This window comes from Hemiscyllium ocellatum, chromosome 26 (assembly GCF_020745735.1).
Source record: "Hemiscyllium ocellatum isolate sHemOce1 chromosome 26, sHemOce1.pat.X.cur, whole genome shotgun sequence".
NCBI lineage: Eukaryota > Metazoa > Chordata > Chondrichthyes > Orectolobiformes > Hemiscylliidae > Hemiscyllium > Hemiscyllium ocellatum.
In genome coordinates, this window is record NC_083426.1 from 16956014 (window position 1) to 16972234 (window position 16221).

At 40.2% G+C, this 16221-nt stretch overlaps 1 protein-coding gene across 1 annotated transcript in view; it reads right to left on the reverse strand.

Annotated features, from left to right (window-relative positions):
* prelp (proline/arginine-rich end leucine-rich repeat protein) overlaps positions 1-7277 on the reverse strand; it is a 29405-nt gene extending 22128 nt beyond the window's left edge. Inside the window, exon 1 of the mRNA XM_060845404.1 lies at positions 7098-7277. The gene's annotated coding sequence lies outside the window, so the exon portion shown is untranslated. The remainder of the gene's footprint in view (positions 1-7097) is intronic.
* Between the last annotated feature and the right edge of the window lie 8944 nt (positions 7278-16221).

Below are 16221 nucleotides of genomic sequence, written 5' to 3' on the forward strand. Positions count from 1 at the left end.
CATTAGTTATTATTTGGCCTGGTAATTGCCTTGCACTTCTGTGGTGTGAATATCATTGTCTAATTATCAAGCCAAATCTGAATATTGTCTGGTACATTGAATGTGGTCATGGTACATCTATCTGCTGAGTCATTAATGTGCTGGACATATTGAAATCATCAGTGAACATCCCCAATTCTGCCATTATAATGGAAGGAAGATAATTGATGACATCTTGATGGACTGAGGACACTACCTGAGGAACCACTGCAACAATGTCATGGTGCGAAATGGTCAGCCTTCAACATGGCAAACTTCACAGTGGCAGTAGTATGTACTATCTGCAAGGAACACTCCAGCAACTCATCAATGCTTCTCTGCTAACACCTTCCAAACACCACAAACTCTATTACTTAGAAGGGAACAGACAACAAATGCATGGGAATAACACCGTATGCAACAAACACAGATAATACTGAAGAAACTCAGCAGGTCTGGCAGACTCTGTGGATAGAGAAACAGAGTTAATGCTTCAAGTCTGGCATAACTCTTGTTCTGGTGGAGTTTGTCCAGCATTCTCTGTTTATTTCAGATTTGCAACATCTTCAGTAATTTACCTTTATACTCAAATTCTTTCTTAAAATTACATTCTTCATTATTCATGGAATGCGGCATAGTTGGTTGGGCCAGGTTATGTTTCCCATTCCAATTGCCCTTAAGAACGTGGTGACGAAGTGGTTTCACTGACCATGGCAGTCCATTTAGTGTAGGGACACTCCCATTATCATTCAACAGCCTGGATTTTGACATATTTCCATGTCTGGGTGGCAAATGGAATGGAAGAGAAATTTCAGGTGGTGGTGTTTCCGTGTTACTGCTGCCCTCGTCCTTTCTGAGTTGGGAATCTGGAAGAGTCAAGATTAGGTTGGTGCTGGAAACACACAGCAGGTCAGGCAACATCTGAGGAGCAGGAGACTCAACATTTCAGGCAAAAGCCCTCCATCAGGAATCTGGAAGGTACTTCCAAACTACATTTCTGCTATACACTGCTCCAACTGAGTGTGGATGGTGAGAGAGTGAATTTTTCTTGATGTGCTGACCAGTAATTTGATGCTATCACCTGGACAGTGTCAAGCTTCTTGACTGCTGTTAGAATTGCACTCCGGGCAAGTAGGGAGTGTTCCATCACTCGCGTCTTGCAGAGGGAGAAAGTGAGGACTGCAGATACTGGAGATCAGAGTCAAGATGCTGGAAAAGCACAGCAGATCCTGCAGCATTCAAGGAGCAGGAGAATCAACGTTTTGGGCATAAGCTCTTCATCAGGATTTGATGGTAGACAGACTTTGGGAATTAGGAGGTGAGTTACTCATTGAAAGATTCCTAGCCTCAGACTCGCACTTGTAGCCACAGTATTATATGGCAAGTCCAGGTCAGCTTCTGGTCAATGGTCGGCTGTGAGGAACTCAGTGATCGTAATGTTTTTGACTATAAAGAGGCGATGACTCAATTCTCTCTTACTGGAGATTGTCATTGCCTGACATTGTATGGCATTCATTTACTTGCCACTTCTCAGAACAAGCTTCGTTATTGGCCATGTTTTGCAGTATTTTGACATTGCTTTTGTATCCAAGGAATCATAAATCATGCTGCACATTGTTCAAGCATCAACATTGTCACTTCTGACCTTATATTGGAAGGAAGATTGTTGATGAAGCAACTGAAAATGGTTGGGACTAGGACACTACCCTGCAGAACTCCTGCAGAGATGTCCTGGAGCTGAGATGACTGACCAACAACCATGACCATCTTCCTAATGAGCAGAAGGATTTCCCTTTGATTTCATTGACCAGTTTACAAGGGATCTTTTATTGTCAAATGCTGACTTGATGTTATGGCAACCATTCTAACCTTACCTCTTGGATTCAGCTCTTTTACCCATGTTCAACCAGGGCTTCAATGAAATCAAGAGCTAAGTAGATGTTGGGAACACCAACCAAGCTCAATGAATTGGTTATCGTAAGCAAGTATTAATCAATAAGCACTATTGACAACACCTCCCATCACTGTGCTTATTATTGTTGTGACAGTAATTGGCCAAATTGAATATGTCCAGCTTTTTATGCTGATAATCTTCCATGTTGGGTGAATGTCAGTATTGTAGTTGTCCTGGAGCAGCTTGTCTAGGGATATGGCACATTGCTCAGTTGAATTGACATTGGTGATGCTGGGGACTTCTGGTGGAGGTTGACGTGGATCATCCACTTGCATTTCTGACAGATTATTGTTGCAATGGTTCAGCCTTATCTTTTGCACTGATGTGCTGGGCATCGTCATCATCAAGGATGACAATATTTGTGGAGACTCCTCTTCTTTCTCTGGTGAATAGTTTATTTCTCCACCATCATTCATAATTGGGTGTGGCAGGACAGCAGATTTTAAATCTGATCCATTGGGAGAGGAATCACTTAATCTTGTCTATATGTTGTTGCTTATGTTGTCTGACACACCTGTAGTTATGTGTGATAGACTTGCTGCTCCTAGCATGCCCCCTCCCCTGCACTCTCCAATGAACCATGATTGATTCTCTGGCTTGATGGAGATGGTAGAGTGGGAGATATGGTCATAAGGTTGTAGATTACATTGGAATACAATTCTACTGCTGATCAGTCACAACAAGGTGCACATACAGTCATATGGCCTTGGAGATATACAGTGCAGAAACACTTCAGTCCAATTCATCAATGACGACTAGCTATCCTAACTTAATCTAGTCCCATTTGCCAGCATTTGACCCATATTCCTCTCAACCCTTCCTATTCATGTGCCCATGCTTGAAATGTTTTAATTTTATCAGCCTCTACCACTTCTTCTGGCAACCCATTTCATACACGCAACATCCTCTGCATGAAAATGTTGCCCTTGTGTCCTTTATAAATCTTTCCCCTCTCACCCTAAATCTTTGCCCTGTAGTTTTGGACTCCCTTACCCTGGGGAAAAGACCTTGGCTATTCACACTATCCAGGCCCCTCATGATTTTATAAATCTCTGTACGGTCACTCCTCAGCCTCTGACACTCCAGGGAAAACAGCCCCAGCGTATTCAGCCTCTCCCTACAGATCAAACCCTCCAAATCTGGCAACATCCTTGGAAACCCTTTCAAGTTTCACAACATCTTTCCTACAGCATGGAGACCAGAATTGAATGCAGTATTTGAAAAGTGGCTAGCCGACATCCTATATAACCTAATATTAACCTCCAACTCCTATACTCCATGCACTGATCAATAAAGGCAAGCGTACCAAATGCCTTCTTCACTACCTTATCTACGTGCAACTACACTTTCAATGAACTATGAACCTGCGCTCCAGGATCTCTTTGTTCAATATCACTCTCCAGGATCCCACCGTTAAATGTATAATTATTTGCCTTTCCAAAATACAGCACCTCGCATTTATCAAAATTAAACTTGACCTTCCACTCTCAGTCCATTTGCCCATCCGATCAAGGTCTCATTGTATTCTGAGTTAACCCTCTTTGCTGACAACTATACCACTAATTTTGATGTCATCTGCAAAGTTACTAACCATTCATCCTATATTCAAATGCAAATCATTTATATACATAACAAAAAGCAGTGGACCTAATACTAATCCTTGCAGCACATTGCTTGTCACAGGCCTCCAGTCTGAAAAGCAACCCTCAACCCTTTGTTGCCAACCTTCGAGCCAATTTTGTATCCAAATGGCTAGTTCTTCCTGTACCTTGCCAACCAGTCTACCATGTGGAACCTCATTGAAAGCCTTGCTGAAATCCATTAAGACAATGTTCATTGCTCTGCCTTCATCAATCATCTTCATCACATCTTCAAAACCCTCAGTCAAATTAGTGAGACACAATTGCACAAAGCCATGTTGAGTATCCCTTATCAATCCTTGTTTTTCTAAATGTAAATCCTGCCCTCATAGTCCCTTCAACAACTTACCCACCAGTTTTGAGTTTCCAGATCTATTTGAAGTCTGTCATATTTCATCCAGCAATACCACATCATATGTTCAATGCAAAGATGAGATTTTGTCTCTACACTGACTCTTACTGATAAGTCATGAACAGATGCACTGTGGCTGGCAGATTGGTCAGGATCAGGCCAAGCATGCTTTTACTCTCTTGTTGATTCCCTCACCACCTGTCGTAGGCCAAATCTAGTAGCAATATCCTTTAGGACTTGACCAGCTCAATCATAGGAACATAGGAACAGGAGGAGGCCTTTCATCCCCTCATGCTTGTTTCACCGTTCAATGAGATCATGGCTGAACTGTGGCCCAACTTTGTATATTTGCCTTAGGTTCATATCCCTTAATACATTTACTTAACAAAAATTTATCTATCTAAGATTTCAAATTAACAACTGATCCAGCATCCATTGGCATTTGTAGAAGAGAGTTCCAAACCTCTAGCATCCTTTGTGTGTGGAAATGCTTCCTAAAATCTCTCCTGATGGTCTGCCCTTATGCTCAGATCATGCCCCCCGAGTTTGAGAATCTCCAACCAGCAGAAATAGTTGATAGTATCTTGAAGTTGTGCTGTTGAGCCTGTCTTAGTGATGGACATTGAAGTCCCCCACCCAGAGTATATTCTGTATCCTTACTACCCTCAGTGTTTCCTCCAAATGGTGTTCAACACTGATCCACATGACCCCCTGACTGAGACCTATACCGTTATCCCTTTGGGGTGTTGTGTCAAATTCCAGGAACTCTCTTCCTAATAACACAGCTAATCTCATAAACATTTTTTTTAAAAAAATCCCTGATTTTCATTGACCTTTGTATTGTGATAGTGTGTCATGCCACATTGATACCAATGCTATCTTAATGCCAGATAAGGTCCTCTCATCTCAGCTCTGGAATTCAGTTCATTTATCCATGAATTTGATACCTTTTGATGCTAGAATAGAAATCCAGACCAGAGCTGAACCGAATTTGAAAAGTGCTCAAAAATCCATTCAATTGAATGTTTAAACACATATGGAACACTTACTAAACAAATTTCTGATTTCCAATTTCTGGGAGTGCCATATGTAACTAGAAGAATTCTCTTCTGGACAACAGTAAATGAAGTACAGCTGGGAAACTAAAAGCAGAGAACTATTTGGCTGAAGCTCAGTTGGTAGCCTCAGACCACAGAACATATAGAAATGGCTCTCCCCTGTTGGTTTAAATGATAATGTCAAAGTATATTATGGAACCGAGCCATTATAAACTAAGAGGAATGATTACTCATTCTGTGCTGAGTTAGCTTCTTTGGGTTAGTATCGTGCCAGTGTTCCTCACTTAGTATTGGTTCTGTTAAGTTTGGGAATTGAATCATATTGGCTGCTCCTGGTTGTTATCTCAAAACTCCTGATGAAGGACACAAATGTGTGAACAAATAACCAACACCAGTGTGGAGTGGGCTGTGATACCACCGTGTGAGATAGTAGCCAATATGAATTGTTTGTGCTCAGAACTGCACCGCTGAACCCATGTCTCATGTGCACTATCAGACATGTTCTCAAGTCACACATGCTCTACCAAGCCTGTATCCCAGTCACATCTGCATTAACAAATCTATACCCCAATCACAAATACATTGGTTGTCCTCTGTGAAGCTTTAATTGTGCATCTTGCACAAGGGAGGCTTGTGAAGGGTGAAGGTTTAAAGGTCCCAGTGTTTTTCCGTGAGCAAGAATGCACCAGAAGGTTTAGACGACAGTAGCCTTCCAGCAGGTTACCTCATTTTAGAAGGAGTTTGGAGTGGCGTGAACAGAATATGGAGAGGAAGTGAAAAAGAAAACTGATGAAATACAAACTGTTAAATGAAACTGTTTTTCAAAGTACTTTAAAGGAATTTAATGAGTTCACTGAGTTCTCTTAACCTGAGAAAGGCAACAAAATCAGTGTCTCAGAGGAACTGTCCAATAAAGAAATAAAATTGCTCAGTAATCTTAAGCCAACAGGCTTTTTTTTATAGCTGAGACTGCAGTTGTTCACAACACAAAATGAGACTTAAAGACAAGGGACTTCACAAAGATGAAACAGAACATGTTAAGAGATTCAGTTACTCCTTTATTTACATTCTAATGATGCATCTATTTTGTGCTATAGTTTCCTTCAGTTTTGTTAATTTAAAGATTTTCAGTTGCCTGAACCACTTCAGAATTCTATAACAACCCTCTTTCGTCTTTTTTTTATGTCATTGAATGGTTGGCTGATTACCTGCGCTGACATGTGAAGCCAGCACACTTAAAAATCTTATAACCGGTAACTCACAGTCATAACTTTAAAGTTCTAATGAAGAGTGAGTTCAGGAAAAGTAAATAAGACACACAGTACAACACTGACATCAGATCCAACTGACTTGAGTACTAATTTCCAAAGAAAAACAGGAAATCTGCTCGATAATTAATTTACTGCAAGTATTTGGCAAGGGAGAACCAACAGAGTTAAAGTAATTTGTCGGGTACTCAATAAGTTTTGTTTGCTCAACAAAGCTGTAACCTAGCACCAAAGCTTGACTTAAATTCAAAAACATGTAAATTGAACAGGAAATATAATGTCTGAAAACACTCATGTGCCTTATCATGAAGGGTGATATACCCGAGCTTGGCCCCTGCTCAAGAGAAATGGCGTGCTCATTAGGAACTAATTACAATAAGCCCTGCTATATGAAGTCTCCACTTACTGTGATGTTTTTAAAAATACGTTTGTAAGACTGAATGCCAAGTTCTTTATAGTAATCGCAATCAAAGTTAAACTTCAGCAAAAGTAACTTAACACTTACTTGAATTTAAGCAAATACTTAAACATAACTTTAAAGTTTTGTTTCAATCTGTCAAACTAGGTGCAACAATGTGTTTTAGAACAAAATATATTCGTGCTGACAAAAATGCTTTCAGAAAAGCTGCTCTTCTGAATCACTAAGATACTGAACGAAACATCTCCAGAAATTTCTAATACTTTCTTAATTTTCCATCAAAAACTTCAGTAACTATCAGAAAACCACTAATATTTGATGTTAGAGCTATTTGAAGAGTTTAGATCAACACTGCAGAATGTTAAACTTGCAGTAAAATGTATGCTTACCCCAACCCTCCAGAATCTGTCTGCTTCTTTCTCAATGCAGCCTCGACTGATAGTGCCGTATGTTTTTGTTATGTTTCAGTTTGTTTCTAGTCTCTCAGACTCCATCGGAGCAACAATACATCCTTTATCTCTCAGCCAACTCCTTAAGTTTGAATCCACACCCCCAAATCCTCATTCACAAGTTCCCATATTTAATAACGTTTACCTCAGTGAAATAAATGCATTCTTTCATCACTGCATTCCCCACATTCTTTCCAATATTTATGCATCATTTCTCCCAGAATCATTCTGGCAGTTGCCCACGTCCCCAAAGTATCTGGGTGAAGGATATGTAATTCTGTGGAGACTTGTTAAGGGAAAATGGAACTAGCCTGCTAAAGTTTTCTTTCTGTGCTGGGAGGCATTTCAGAAGTCTGAGCTTCTTTATTTTACAATGTGGATGGTTTATATGCATTCCAAGTGAATGCTGAAGAGTCATAAAATGCAGAATGCCTTCGTTTCTGGTCAATTCTTGATAAGTACATACCAACTGAGTTATCTATGGACATAGTTTAACATTTTCTCACTGGGAGCAAAACAAAGGATTGTACTTTTCTTCAGCTGTTTTGACACTTTGATAATTGGCAATAAGTTTTTATTCTGGATTTTGTACTTTGGGTTCTGCCAGAATTCAGTTCTCTCCACATCTGGAGGCAACCAATTTAAGAGTGCAACGAACTTTGGAATAACATACAGTGACTGAAAATGATAAGGTTTTATAATTTGGTGTCAATGTTTCTAGAGGAATCTATTTTCTGGTTTCACTAAAAAAAGCATAAACACTAATAATGCCGTCTTCTCCCAACTGCCACATGACGATCTCTCCAGAATGAAGCCATGTTTTATCACTATTTCTTAAATGCACATTTGGCACTAAACAGCATTAAAAATAGATTTTCTGTTATCTATGTATCTGTCTTCAGAAGATATCCAATGACTAAAACAAGCTTCCCAGTATGTAAACATTGCTTTGAACATATGATTACATGGTATCCCCAGCCTTTTGCATCCTGCTCCTTTCCCACGCACCTCACTGCATTATTGACTTCAAAATGACGATGGGACACTGAACAATGGTGAGATCCCAATTTAAAGCTTGTTGCAACTACAGCAATTGTAAACATCAGTGAGTGGTTACAAATCATCTTAAAGATTGATTCCTTATTCTTTTTTAAGGAAGAGACAAACAGTTATGCCATTAGAAAGACTTTGCCTTCTTTGGCAAAATAGGAATGCCTAAAATAATTGGTATGTTAGTTTATAATGGTTAAATCCAGTTGCATTAATTAACAGCAGAGAAATAATTATTTTCCAAGCTGCTACATATCCTTGTCATTGGTCAATTCCTGCAAAGTAACAGATTTTCAGAGTGTATCGGTTTTCTCAAAGTGAAAAGTGATCCTGGTATAGTCAGCCTACAGGGTCTCCTTGTTAGTGGTGTAGTGGTTGTGTCCCTATCTCTGGGATCGGAGAACCCTGCTTCATAATCCCACCAGCCCTGAAGATGTGTTACGGTACGTCTTAACAAGTGGATTGAGGATAATTGTAAAAGGCCTGTCAAGTTTTCTGTGAGGCTGTTGTGCTGCCGACGTAAACCCTTTTCACTCCCAATAATTTAATCAGAAATTTTTCATTTCCATACTTTGTGCCAACTAGCCAACAGAAAAGCGAGGCAAATCTCCAGAGCTGAATGTAACATCACGCACTGTCTATGTTATGGAAATTGATTTGTTGTTTCACAAAAGTAATACCAGCTCACTTGAGTTGACAATCCTCTTGCCTATGAGTCAGAAAGTTATAGATTTAAGCCTTAATTGAGGATATAATTCTGACATTCCAAATCCATTTGAATGCCATGCTGTCTGATGTATTGGTATTTGGATGAGAATTTAAACTCAGGATATATCTTCCTGTTCCACTGGTTTTATTCAAAGGAAGCCCTTAATTAGACTTTCCAAAACTGTTCAGCTGTTGAAAACTAGTGAATTAGTGAGTCTCCACCTGTCAGAATTTTTTTGTTGTTTCTGAGATCTTGCTTTATGCAAAATAGCTGTCAGGGTTGCCTGAACGCTATATTTCAAAATGATGTTTACAATCAAAGAGCAGTGAAACAGTTTGGCTCATTATGAATATTTCATGTAAATATGTGTCTTCTTTCATCTGAGACTCAGTTGGAGCTACTCTTATCTCAAAGTTCTTGTGGGTTCAAGACCCCTCGAAGACACTCCATAAAAATCTAAGCTGTTACCTTAGTGCTGCACTTTTGATGTTAGTTCATTCTTAGAATGGGAGCAGCACTAGCAAAGCCAGAACTTATTGCTCATCCTATCTGCTTTTGAGAAAGTGGTGGTGAGTTTTTTCTGCTGGAAATGCTGCCGTTCTTGTGATGTAAGTGCTCTCATGAAAGTATTAGAGTAGGAACACCAGCATTTGGACTAGCAATGGTGAAGACACACTGACATAGTCTTAGGTGAGGTGACTAGTGGGGGAGCATTTCGGGTGGTGGTGTTACCGCATGCCTGCTGCCCTTTTTCTTCCAGCTTTGTAGATTTGGGTGATTCCTGTTGGAGGAGGAATGGATTAATGGAAATTAGTCAGCCTTGTAACTGCCAATGTAATCATGACATCAGAGATAAGAAACTGAGAGAGAATTAGTATACACACTCTGTACTAGACTGTAGTAACATTGGATAATTGTTAATATGTCCAACTTGCATCATCTAATTTTATTTCCTGAGGAATTAGTGGACTGATGCAGCATTTAAAAAGAACAAACGGTGATGTAAAATGGATGCTGTGATCAAATGATCACAGATTGAGGCAAGCCTAGTCAGGCAGTGTGAAATATATAAACCTTGTTCATGTTGGAATTTCGGTTTCATCTGAAGGCAATTAAGTCAGCATCATGTAATTTGCACCCTGTTGAATTCATGTTTCATTCAACATCTACGTATTGGTAGATGACAGCCTCACCTGCCAGTTTGGAAATATGATGAGCACACTCGGGAATATATCTATAGAACTATATCAACAACTGCTTGGGACAGCAACACAGAGACAAGGAAAAGTGAATGCGTAAACAAGAACGGAAAGACACTCTTTCCCTTTTCTCTCTGCCTTAGTCCCTGTTTCACATCAAAAGTCAGAATGCAGTGAAAAAGCAACTTGAATTAGCGACAATTCACTGAGAACTGAAGAATATCTGCAAATGTTGCCACTGTTGAAGAAACAAAACCACAGCAAAATAGTTGGGATTTAAGTCAATCTCTGAACTGAAGAATTCAAAGAACTACCTTGCTGTGTGTACTAGGCATTCTCCAATTTCTTTTTCAGCTTATGACTTGAGTTTGTGTTTGGTCTTGTGTTAATTATTATTTTTCAGTATTGTCAGTAATAAAATTAATCATGTTCGCTTGAGGAACCCTTGTAATTTGTCTCCTTCAGTTTGTATCTAGTTCATTATGTTTTAAGTGAAGTATGATAGTTATGTGTTAAACAGATGAAACGTATTTGTTGTAACAGACTGAGATGAGCTGATCATCCCTCCTCATCTGGGCATACAGTGTGAATAAAGGGTTGGAGTTACTTTCCCATGTCTGCATCCAGACTACTGGTACAGTACAGCAGGTAAGCAAAACTAAACAGTTCAATACTAATGGCTTGGGGCAAACTAAGCTTTAGATTAGGGACAGATTGGAGCATAGTGCAGATCTCCGGTCCATGGTCAACGCCCTCCCAAACCTGCTGAATGGAGTACTGCACCTATGACTGCTGGCCAGTGTGGATGTTAATGTATCCCATGGCACTGTTATGAAGAAATGTAGGGGAGTTATTTCCAATGTCCTGGTCAACACTTATCCTGCAATCACCATTTCAAATGCAGATTCTCTGATCATCATTCCATTACCATTTGTGAGAGTTTGTTGTGTGGAAAATTGGCATCCCAAATTACAAGGCCTTCTTGGGTTTTAAAACACTTCTAATATGCTTCGTGATTATGATATAACTGCAAGTCTTTTTTTAACAAACCTTTTTTGTTTCCTATTCAAAAACAGGATGATGCCTTATGCAACAGCTTTTGCATATCAAAACGGTTAATTATTTTATGATGGAATGATTGACAGCTTCATCAGTGTCCTACACACAGTGACAACTCTCTTGATAGCTGAACTTTTTGTGCATTTCTCCATATGCTCTTTGAAAATGTGCTGAACTCCAAGAATTTAATAATGGAAACTCTATTTTGAGGGACCTCAATGGTAAAATAAATTCCATGGAGTTATCTGTTACACAACATTTTTTGGGATAAGTTTAATGAATATCCTTTTATGAGCTTTAGATTTTTATTTGAAATCTTTTACAGACATATATTCCTTATTTTATGTTATTTGCACTGTCGGGTCATTGTTATAAATGAGTATATTGGGCAGGATGATAATGTTGGAGGACAAGGTAATAGATACTTCTAAAACAAAGCTTTTAATAAGTAACAGATGAAGCAAGCTGCACAAAAAGCAATCCAATCTGCCAAAAGAACATGATATCTGACATCAAACTGAATTATGAACTCAGAGACGTGTATTGTGGTTATAATTATCCTATGACTTATTCAAACTTAGAGATCAATGGTACAGAATAACAAAGTGTTTTATTCAGGGGTCATCAGAGCAGTCTGCAGGTAAGATATCCTACACTAAAATCTTATTTTCTGAAATGCCATTGAGTTAACTGGGCTACAAAATGCATTCTTTGATGACTGCCAATTTTCATACTGCCACGAATATGGATTTTAGTTGCAGAAAGCTGATTTTTTCTTGGGAGCCTTCTAGCCCTTTCACATGAGCTCACACACCCTCTGGATGTCCCTTGATTTCACATAGCTTTTTACTGCCAGTATCAGTTATCCTCGATTGTAAAGCTGGAACTCATCGAACAGCAATTATGGCCAACATGTGCTCAAGTTAATGTTCCCTCATCATGATGGATGAAGTCCAATGATAACAATGTTGTTCAAATGTACAGCACCGAGACATGAAAGCAGCAATGTATACAAAATGGAAGAATTTTCCAAAAATATCTGCGATGATAATTTAATAGTACAGGTTATTTAATAGTGTAGATCATTTTAAGATTAACAATAAATGTTTACTACCTATTTACACTACATACATAAGTTTGTAGGAAAGAGTATTCTCAGAATTTTACACATTCAACCCCAGATTCAAATGAATCCCTACATCAATTGGCATTTCTGTTGACATAGAGGGCACAGTGGCTTGCTGGTTAACACTTCTGCCTCACAGCGCCAGGGACTCGGGTTTGATTCCATCCCCAGGTGACTCTGGTTTCCTCCCACACTCTGAAGATGTGTAGATTAGGTGGATTGGCTGTGGGAAACTGCCAATTGCTGATGTGCAGGCTAGGTATATTAGCCATGGGAAAGATAGGGTAAGGGGGTAGGCCTGGATGGGATGCAGTTTGAAGGGTCAGTGTGAACTTGATGGGATGAATGCCCTGCTTCCACACTGTAGGGATTCTTTGATTTGATTGGTCTTGCTCATTATCCCACAATTCCCACCCAGGCCTTTTGTTATGCCTCTTTAAATCTTTTTTTAAAAAATATTAATATTTCTCTTAACAGATCTCTTCCCATTTAGCCATTTTAAAAAAGACTGTGTTCAGTTTCCTGTGAAGTCTATTAGGAAAATAGCCATTTACGCAGCCAGTGTAAACAGATTGGAAAGACAAATTGGGGAAATGTTCCTGATTTTACATCTGAAAAATGTTCAATTCCGAGGTTCAGAGCATGGGTCAAGGTGTGGAGACGCATGATACTGAGATGTTTGCCTTTAAGTTGGCCACGGACATCCTGGCTATTTCCCAGGGCAAATGGAGCCTGTGTCTCAATTTTCCATTAGCTTTCTGCATCAATGAGCCCCTTCGGAGAACCACTTGAACAATGTGGTTATGAGGCAAAAACAGCAACATCAGGAAAACCCAGCAACAGGGGGCTTTAGTCTTCTCGTTTTGGACATTTGCCTGAAGACCTTTCAGCAAGTCTACAATATTGGATTTCAGGCATGAGGCCCTCCTTTGTCTTTGGTTTATCAGGCCTAAAACAATAGTCTGAGGCTGTATTGACAGTCTGGCCAGGTCAGGCAGTCTATGGAAATTTACAACTCATGGCAAATATTTCTGGAGAGAGCGAGAAATGTAGAATATGACGATAACATAGATATTCAACACTGATGTATCAAATGAAGCAGGCATTGCTCTGAGCCATTTTCTGATTTATTTGTGTGAATATCATTGTCATGGCCAGCATTTATTAATCATCCATTGACAATAAGAGAAGGCAGTAATACACCTTCTTAAACTGTTACCATCTTGTAGATATGGTGCTGCCACAGTGCAGAAATTAGACACTCCCGTGATCCTGTCCCAGTGACAATGAATGACTAATATATTTCTAAATTTGAATGGTTCACAACTCAAGTCGGCCGCTCATCACCACTTTGGCAAGAGCAACTAGGGATGGTTAATAAAATGCTGGCTAGCCAGCTATGTCCATGCCCCATGAGTGTATAAAATCTTCGAGGAGAAAGTGAGGTCTGCAGATGCTGGAGATCAGAGCTGAAAATGTGTTGCTGGAAAAGCGCAGCAGATCAAGCAGCATCCAAGGAACAGGAAATTCGACGTTTCGGGCATAAGCCTTCTTCAGGAAGGGCTTATGCCCGAAACATCGAATTTCCTGTTCCTTGGATGCTGCTTGACCTGCTGCGCTTTTCCAGCAACACATTTTCAGCCATGAGTGTATACGTGATAATAGCATAGTGGCTATAATACTGGATTTATAATGTAGAATCCAGGATTAACGATCAATAGATAAGTGTTTAAGTTCACCCATGGCAACTGGGGATTTTAAATTCAGTCAAGTCTGGAATACAAAAAAAATGTGCCTGAAGTGTTGATCATAAAACTACTGAATTGCCATTAGAAATACAATTCTCCAATGTACTTTAGGGAAAGAGATCTGCCTAGTTAATCTGGCTATTGTGTCTCCAGACACACAGCAACATGGTTACCTTTTAAATTCGTTCTAAACTGGTCCATATAGTCATTAAGGAGAAAGTGAGGACTGCAGATGCTGGAGATCAGAGCTGAAAATGTGTTGCTGGAAAAGCGCAGCAGGTCAGGCCACTCCCACTCCACCAAGGACATGCAAGTCCTTGGACTCCTCCATTGCCAGACCATAGCAACACGATGGCTGGAGGAAGACCGCCTCATCTTCTGCCTAGGAACCCTTCAACCACAAAGGATGAACTCAGATTTCTCCAGTTCCCTCATTTCCCCTCCCCCCACCTTGTCTCAGTCAAATCCCTCGAACTCAGCATCGCCTCCTTAACCTGCAATCTTCTTCCTGACCCCTCCGCCCCCACCCTACTCCGGCCTATCACCCTCACCTTGACCTCCTTCTACCTATCGCATTTCCAATGCTCCTCCCCCAAATCCCTCCTTCCTACCTTTTATCTTAGCCTGCTGGACACACTTTCCTCATTCCTGAAGAAGGGCTCATGCCCGAAACATCAATTCTCCTGCTCCTTGGATGCTGCCTGACCTGCTGCACTTTTCCAGCAACACATTTTCAGCTCCACATAGTCATTATTTGGGTGGCACGGGGCTCAGTGGTTTTCACTGTTGCCTCACAGTGCTAGGGACCTGGGTTTGATTCCAGTCTCAGGTAATTGTCTAGGTGGAGTTTACATATTCTCCCTGTATCTGGTTGGGTTTCCTCCCACAGTCCAAAGATGTGCAGGTCAGGCGAATTGGCTACATTAAATTGCTCATAGTATTAGGTGATCATTCAGAGAAAAATGGGTCTGGGTAGGTTACTCTTTGGAGGGTCGGTGTGGCCCTTGTTGGGCCAAAGGGTCTGTTTCTATATTGTAGGGAATCTAATCTAATCTAGTTGTATCCAATTGCACTAAAAAATATGAAAAATAAAATAGAATTATCCATGATCTTCTACACAGGCAACAAACATGTGAAAGGGCCAATAAAGCTCATCACACTCTCCAACTGAGGACTCGTACTAGAGTTATGAGAGCTGTCCCACAGATTAATAAAACAACAGTGCAAGATAGTTGACACTTGAACCAAAAGTGCCATCTCCGCCATCATCAACCTTGAATGTATTCTGTCACAGTAGTAGGTTCGAAGTTGATGGCACAGTGGTAGGCAGTTGGCAGGGAGTGGACATAGGAGTCCTCGATGTTGCCTGGATCTCATGAAGTCTGGTCAACTATTGCCCCATCAATTTATTCTCAATTATCAGCAAAGTTGTTGTTGACTGTGCTATCATATATCATTTTTGTGGCAATAATCTGCCCCCATGATGCAGTTCACAGCATCTCCAAGCCTCATTAAAACCATGGCTGTACATGTTCAGAATTCCACAGTTAACGCGAGGGTGGTTGCCCCTGACATCAGTTGAGGTCAAGACCCAGTGCAGCATCAAGAAGATGGCACAAAATTGAAATCAATAGGATTCACAAGGAAAGCTTTCTCCTGTTTGGCATTATATCCCATCACAAAACAATATGGTGTAACTGTTGGAGGTCATTCATCTCAACATAAGGACATCAATGTCAGAGCTCCTCAAGGTAATTTCCAAGGTCCATGCCTCCCTCCATCATCAGGATGGAAACAGGGGTGTTCACTGAAGATTGTACGTGTATCAAAATTCTCAAACGTTACAATTTCTAGATATTTTGACAAGACTACATTTTCATTTAATTTCAAATATAACCAAGACTGTTTGATAGTTGGCTTCAGCAGCAATTTATGCCCAGCCACAGCAATATTGGCCTAGTAGGCCTTGAGTCAAAGTCATAGTCATAGAGATGTTCAACACGGAAACAGACCCTTCGGTCCAACCTGTCCATGCCGACCAGATGTCCCAACCCAATCTAGTTCCACCTGCCAGCACCTGATCCATATCCCTCCAAACCTATTCATATTCAAACCTATTCATATACCCATCCAGATGCCTTTTTAACTTTTGCAGTTATACTAGCCTCCACCA